This window comes from Quercus suber, unplaced genomic scaffold (genome assembly GCF_002906115.3).
Source record: "Quercus suber isolate HL8 unplaced genomic scaffold, Cork oak 2.0 scaffold_540, whole genome shotgun sequence".
Lineage (NCBI taxonomy): Eukaryota > Viridiplantae > Streptophyta > Magnoliopsida > Fagales > Fagaceae > Quercus > Quercus suber.
Genome location: NW_027069988.1, coordinates 380,883 through 389,120, shown reverse-complemented (window position 1 = coordinate 389,120; position 8,238 = coordinate 380,883).

The window sequence follows — 8,238 nt, the reverse complement described above, 5'->3', positions numbered from 1 at the left end:
CTAAACTTAAAAAAGTTCTTTTTTCATCCTTAAACTTTGTAAAGAGATTTTTTAACAGTATAGAGACAAAAATAGGGATTAAGAACTATTTTCAATAGTTTAAGGACGAAAAAGAACTTTTCAATAGTTTAAGAATGAAAAAAGAACTTTGTAAAGTTAAGGGATGAAACCCAAAATTTTGGTAAAGTTTAGGGACCAAAATTGTATTTTACCGCCCAAAAAATCATGTTCTGCACATATTGGACAGGTTATTTGGTGCGTTTGTGTGTCCATGCATACTGCATATGCAAGTTGAAGGGAGATATACTACAATATTCCAGGTAATGAACAGTGACCACATAAGTGCAAACTCAACTATACCTGTACAACATCCATTCCCTTTATAACTCTAGCAAAAACCGTATGCTTGTTGTCCAGCCAAGGAGTAGCCACTGTGGTGATAAAGAATTGAGACCATTAGTGTTTGGGCCTGCATTTGCCATTGACACAGTGAAAGGCCTGTCATGTCGTAAACTGCAAAAAAACACAAATGATTCATCCAATGTAACTTCTACTTAATACACACAGAATTAACTAATAACAGTATCAATTGCAGAAGCAAAAAGAAGTCTCAGTTAGTACTTAGTAATGCAGTTCTAATCAAAGAACCAAAGATTTATTTAAGGTTCCACTCATACCCAACCTATTGCCAGTCATCCAGCATACTAGTTAAACCAAACTTTTTCTTCCAAAACATCTAAATTCATTGAAGGTCGAGACTATATTTGAGGTTCTATGTTTATATATATATATATATATTTTTTTTTTTTTTTTTGAGAAATAAATGTACACACAGAGGAGAGGGGATGAGGTTCTTACACAAAGACACACCACAAAATTCATTTAAAAGTTACCAAGTCATGGTAACTTTTAAGGAAAAGTAGAGGAAGATAGGAGTTAAAAACTGTCGAAGGATTGAATGAAGAATGGAAAACTGCCTGTTGATGGCGTATAGGTCCTTGAGGGGTAAAGTTCCACTGTGTTTTGTGAGGAAACTTCACTGCTATAAAGGTTGCATGAAATCTGCTACCAATGTGACTGGCTGAATGCATAACTGCATTTTCTATTATCTTAGAAATATTTAGGGGAAAAAAAAAAGGATCCTACCACCCAGACTTTTTGTTTATATTTGTAAGAAACCATTTATGCTTATTGTTCTTCTTCTTTTCCTTTTTTTTCTTCTTTTTTTTTTCTTTTTTTGTGGGTAATTAATAGCTTTTATTGATAAGGAGGAGAGCTTTTTATATTGAGTACAACCTTTTTTAGTAGCTTTTATTGACAAAGAGGAGATACCTTATGTATACAAAAAATGTATACGCAAACAAGAAGAAGAAGCAAGCCATAGTCCCAAATTTTTTTGGAGTCAACTACGGATTGTTAAAAAAATAAGTCGGGGCTAGCCACGTGTGTACACAGAGTACTCCTAAAATTACATTTTGGAAGAATTACACTAAAAGAGAGAGGGTTTGTGATTTCTATAATTGAATTCATAACACTAGTTCCAAACAAGCGTGACCACTCAAATAGTGATCTCAAAACTAAGGATTTTTGCTTAACACCTAAAACTTCCATTCCATTGAATGTGCAATTGTTCCTCTTCCTCCATATTACCTGCAATCATTATTATAGCTAACAGCAGATTATGTTCCTTTGCCAGGTATGCCATGCTTGCGTATGAAAGGAAATCAAAGAGACATTATTGAATTTGTAGCCCTAGCTGAAAACGTCTTGCTGAACCTATTTTGGGATGTTGTCTATGTACGAATAGTTTCTCTTGTTAGATTTTAGTTTTAGTTTTCTTTTTGATAGGGAGTTAACCTGTAGTTGGAATGTTATCTTAATGCTTCCCGAATATGGGAGGGAGGTTTTGCATGAGATAAACTTTTTCTTTTATTGTCATTTTATATCATTTTACTTAAAAGATAATTGTATGTTGTTATTTGTATAATATTTTATTCATTAAAAAATGGTAGAAGAAAGATACAGTGGGTCAAAATTCATGAATAGATTGTGCATCTGAATGATAGCTTATCTTTTTCTTTCTATCTATCTCTGATTTTCTAGGCTACATTTAACCTATGATGAGCTGAGAACAGCTATAGAATTGCAAGACCAAAATGAGAATTTTCCATCCTTTTTCGCTTTTGTGTATTTTTTTGACTCCGAGTGCTGGTTTTGCCCTTAGAAAGAATGGACTTTTTGCTTTAATCACAATTCCCATTTTGTTTTTGGATCGTTAGCATCAGCTTTCACAAGAAGTCTGACGTTTTAAAATTAAGTCTATCAAAATTATTTTTCAATGCTTTGTTTGCAACCCTTTGGTAAGTTATAAGTGGTTGACAGTAACATTGTTCACAATCCTAATCTGGACCTCCGGTAGATGAATAGGGAGTTCCACAATGTAGAGGATCACCTCTACTTTGAGAAAGTTCCAGCTCTTGGGATTCATATTTTGTGGTGTGGAGCAAATACGCTGCACGCAAGCCTTGCTTATAAAAATAATCTATTTCTCTCATAATCTAAGTGGAAAAATATATGAAGTGTCCGTTTGGAAACAACTTATCTAATTGAAAGTGTGCTAAAGTATATTTGTACTTAAAAAAAAAAATGGTAAATTGCAAAGTACACTCCTAACATTTGGGGTTACTTAGATTTTACACCTTAAAGTTTGAAAGATTGAATTTTACATTCTGAAGTTTACTTTCGTTAGCAAAATTAGTCCCTCTATTAGTGGTTTGCTGACATGTCCGTTAAGTGCCACATAAGCTGATGAAGTGTACTAGTTGATCCAATTAAAATATGACACATGGATATAACAAATCTGAGTCAAATAAATAACTTTAAATAATTAGAATAAAAACATTTTTTAAAATAATTAAATAAAAACTAAAAATGTAATAATTCACTTTCTTAGCAACTATTGTAATGGGTTTCTCAAGGGAATTATTCACTTTCTTAATGTCTTCCCTTCCGTTAAACTTAAGCCTTTGCTGGTAGAGTAAATATTAAAAAATGTTCATTTCAAATTTTGTGAACATCAATTATTTCTCACACATCAACAATCAAACCAATAAAATATCAATAAACCACATACCGATGTGTTCATCAGAAAGAGAGGGAGAGAGTGATGAGGAGATTAAACTAGTGACGGAGCAGATTGAGTGGTGGCCAAGCTTCACACAGCCAAACTTTAGTTGTCGCCAATGACCATTGCAAGCCATAGTAGTATGGCTCTCTCTCTCTCTATCTCTCTCTCTCTCTCTCTCTCACAAGTTTCTCTCTCCTAAGCCTGATTCTCTCTAGAGCTCAGCCATGCCAGAACCTTAGGAGTACGGCCACCATACACGGCAGCATAAGACAACGGGGTCTCCACCACTAATGGCCACCTCTCTCTCTCTCTCTCTTTGTGTTTTATCCTTTGGTTGATTTGGTGATTTGGTTATGAAAGCTTGAGGATTTCATTTGGGTTTGAGAAATGAGGGCTTGTAAATACGTGGGTTTTGATATGTGCCCTATTAAAATTGTTTGTGTTTTTTATAAAGGGTTTTTAATTTGATTTGTATTTTTTTTAAGGGATGACAAAATCTGACACGACCTATAGACCCAACAGGACTAACCCATGTATAAATAGGTAATGGGTTGAGGCTAAACAAGTTCGAGTCATATTCGAGTCGACATGGCTAACCCGTTTAATAAACAGGTTGTGTTTGTATTCAATATGTAAACTCGTCTAACACGTTTAGCTTATAAAGACATTAGCTTTTGTTATTATTGCTTAATTTTTTTTTATAATTATATGTTTATTACTATATTTATGGTTGTAATTGTAATTTAATTTTAAATATAGGAGAATTGATAATAAGTTATTCAAATTAGGTATGACCTATTAATTACATGGGTTATTAAACGGGTCATTTGTATTGACCATTACATAACTTGTTAATTAAATGGGTTAAAAGTGTCGTGTCGGGTTGACTTGTTTAATAAACAAGTCGGGTTATGGTTGAGAATTCTTGACACATTTATTAAACAGATTAGGTTCGGGTTAACCCATATAGTTGAATACTTATAACTCAACATGACACGACACGAACTCGACCCGCAAACACGAATTATCACCTCTATTTTTTTTTTTTTTTTGTGTGTTTATTTTGATAGAAAATCTCGATTTCTTGGGAAAATTTTGAATACCCAAAATATTGTATTTCAAGTATTGTGGTTGTTGCTTTTGCTCATTATTGTGTTGGGGTTTCTTGGGAAAATTTTATGTTTGGTTACCCTGAAAATGCCAGGAATTTTTTTTTCCTATTTGTTTATGGTTGGATTCATTTGGATTTTTGCTTCGCTTTGTCATTTTTCAGTGTTTTTTTGGAAAGAGATTCTTTATTTTCTTGGGGAAATTTCGAATAACCAGAAAATTAGAAATGGTATAAAAAAAAATATTGTTAAAGATTTATTTTAATTTAGTTAAAGACATTAAATAGTTAATAATACATGTCACCATTTAATTGGTCAAACTAGCAAATATCACCGTATGATGTGACTTAACGGACACATTAGCAAACCATTAATGGAGGGGCTGATTTTGCTAACGGAAGTAAACTTTAAGGTGTAAAATCCCAATTTTCAAACTTCAAGGTGTAAAATCCAAGCAACCCCAAATGTTGGGGGTGTATTTTGCAATTTACCTTTAAAAAAATTGAAAATTTGAGAAAATGCATGATTAAGTAAGATCTTAAAAAGCTGTACATAAAAACCTAAAGATAAGAGTTGAGTTTATAAATTGATGCCAAAAAAACAGAGTGTTTTGTCCATTTCCCTGTGATTTTTATGATATCTTACTTATCCTTGGTCCGATTTCAATTGATAATAAGTTGTCATTTGAAACTTGAAATGTATCTATATGCTCTAGCAATGGGATAAATTCACTTCAATCAAACAGTCAAATTTTTACTTAAAATGCAGTAAAACTTGGTCAACTCTAGGGTTTAGCCTGAAATTGGTCAAGTTCACCATTCTTAAGCATTCTTCACAAAAATGGATGTATTTTGACTTTTGTTAACCACAATTGGATTTCAAAGAAGTTTTTCTCCGTTCAATCAATACAAATTAAATTTTAGTAAATTTTGAGATATGATTAATTTAAAAATATGATTCCAATCGTCTCGAATTTTATTGAGAGATTCCGAAAAACCTAGAAGCATCAAAATTGGGTGGTGATACTATAAATCATATTCCATTAAAGAAAAGTTCAAAAAGTGATAGCTTGCTTTGATTAGTCAAAGACATCAATTTAGTCACATCTTTTAATTTATGGAAGCTTAGTTATGATATTAATTATTGCCTTTTCTAACATAATTGAATATAGACAAATGTCCTTCAAACTTTGTTACTTTTATAAGAACATTTATGACCCTTAATTATAGTATTAACTATTGCATTTATTCTTTATTTAATAGGGACTATTGCATTTATTCTCACATAATGGATTATAATGGAATATAGAAAAAACTTTCTTTCAAACCAGTCCATAACACAATTCCTTCATTTTATGTGTGGTAATTCAAATAATCATGATTTTTTTTTTTGAGAAAAATAATCATGAAATTCAATTCAAGTATACATGAATATTTGCCACAATAGTCAACTAATGTGTTGGAAGATATTTATCATTAAAAAAAAAATCTTCTAAATTAGTTGAGAACATAATTCCTTCAATTATGCGTGGTAATTCAAATGATCATGAAATTCAAGTATACATGAATATTTGATATGATAGTCAACTAATTAATGAGTTCGAAGATATTCATCACACCAAAAAAAAAACCTTTGTTCATTGAAAATTTTGTCATCATTTTTTCTTTACTCTATCAATGGAGACCATTTAGCCTCATTGTAATTTTTTTTTGAGAAAAGCCTCATTGTAATTAATCTCATATTCTTCATAAGAACTTAATTATGAACTCATATTTTTATTACACGGTTAATTAATCATAAGAACTTATAATATATATATATATATTCTAAATAAATATACAAACTAAGCTTTAGCTTAGTTTATGTCAAAATAACATTCTAACCGTTCCCTATCTATATGATATACACATCCCAATGGGTTGTATATAAACATAGAAATGATTTTTTTTTTAATACCTTCTAGAAGGGACATAACAATTGAGTACTATAGTATGTACATTAGTGTCCTTTTATTGATGATACGTGTAAGAAAAAAAATGTACTTTATTTTGATGTGAAGAGGCTATGAAGAGCTAGAGATAAGATAATTTTATGCTTGAAGGGTTATTTTTATTTATGTAGGGTTAGGATTTGTGGCCCAAGCCCAAAAATAATAAATTTGTAGAGTGTGGATGATAGAACTAGGTTGACTATGGAGCTTATAACGGTTGATCACAACATCCCAGTATAAACCAGCATGAAAATACACGTAAAGATCAAGTAAATTCAAGTCCGAAGAGACTTATGATAAATTGAATACAGGTTACAATTCTTAGGGTTACAGTAAGACCTCTCTTTTTCCTTACCTTTTCTTTTTTTCTTTTCACCTTCTCTTTATTAGGAGTCCTTCTTCTTTATATAGCTTCCTCCCCCATCATCCCCATCGTCCACTTGTTCTCCATCTAGCTCCCTACTTGAGTGCATGTCATGTCATGTATCTCCCTCAGCCTTTTGTGGGTGACGGTAGTTGAAGATATACTGTTCAGGGGTCTTCTCTACATAAATGCGGCCAGAAAAGTTGCTGCAGTGCATTTAATACTGTGGTGGCAGCTTTTCCTTTTAAATATTTCTCCATTCTTCTTATCTCCAAGCGTGTCCAAAACTTATCTAGACTGCTGAAGTCACTTGTAAGCTTATACGAACCCCCTAGATATTTATATGACACAGAATCTTTTCATCCGAGGATAATGATCTCTTCGGAACACTGATGCTCTCTTCAGACGGAGTTTCTTCGTCCCCATGTATCTTTCTTTCACGCGAAGTACCCCTCGACAATTTTAGCCTCTTCGGACATACAATAACCTTCACATTGAGTTTTAGGCCCACTACGTATGGTTGGGCTTTTCCCCCCACAATTTATATTATTAAATAATTATTTATCAGGTTAAGAACTTATAACTCAATCGATACTTTTTAATATTTTAGACAAATTCAAATCCCCGCCTCCAGCTATAAATGTATTAAAATATATATATATATATATATATTTATTGTACTAAAAAATCTATAGTCCAACAAACATTTTTTGATATTTCTAACCGATATATATATATATATATTCTAAATAAATATACAAACTAAGCTTTAGCTTAGTTTATGTCAAAATAACATTCTAACCGTTCCCTATCTATATGATATACACATCCCAATGGGTTGTATATAAACATAGAAATGATTTTTTTTTTTTTAATACCTTCTAGAAGGGACATAACAATTGAGTACTATAGTATGTACATTAGTGTCCTTTTATTGGTGATATGTGTAAGAAAAAAATGTACTTTATTTTGATGTGAAGAGGCTATGAAGAGCTAGAGAAAAGATAATTTTATGCTTGGAGGGTTATTTTTATTTATATTATTAAATAATTATTTATCAGGTTAAGAACTTATAACTCAATCAATACTTTTCGATATTTTAGACAAATTCAAATCCCCACCTCCACCTAAAAATATATAAAAAAATATATATATTTATTGTACTAAAAAATCTATAGTCCAACAAACATTTTTTGATATTTCTAACCGAAACATTCAAGTTCAAATTCCCCCGCCTGTATGTATAAAAAATATTTATTTATCATAAAACTGGAAAAACTTAATTTCTCTCTCTGTTTTAAAAAAAACTTTCAAATACATTTTTCAAAAAAGAGAGTGTGAGCGCGTGTGATATTGGAGAGTGGTTATTGCAGGACTCACGTTCTCCATGAGAGAGTTGTCTTTGTAACTGATAGGAATAAAGTACTTACCACGAATGGAAGAATGCAGTTCTGATTACCAAAGATCGACGAAACTGCCAGTTTTGAAATCTGGTGATGACGATGGCAATGCCACTCTTTTCGAACTGAGACCATCATTATCCTCAGTCTCACACTATACACCAAGTGCATGGAGTGTGTGACTGACAAATGGTTCAAACTGAGTGAGCCTTTGCCACTATATAAGCAACACCCTAGAAGGTGAGAAA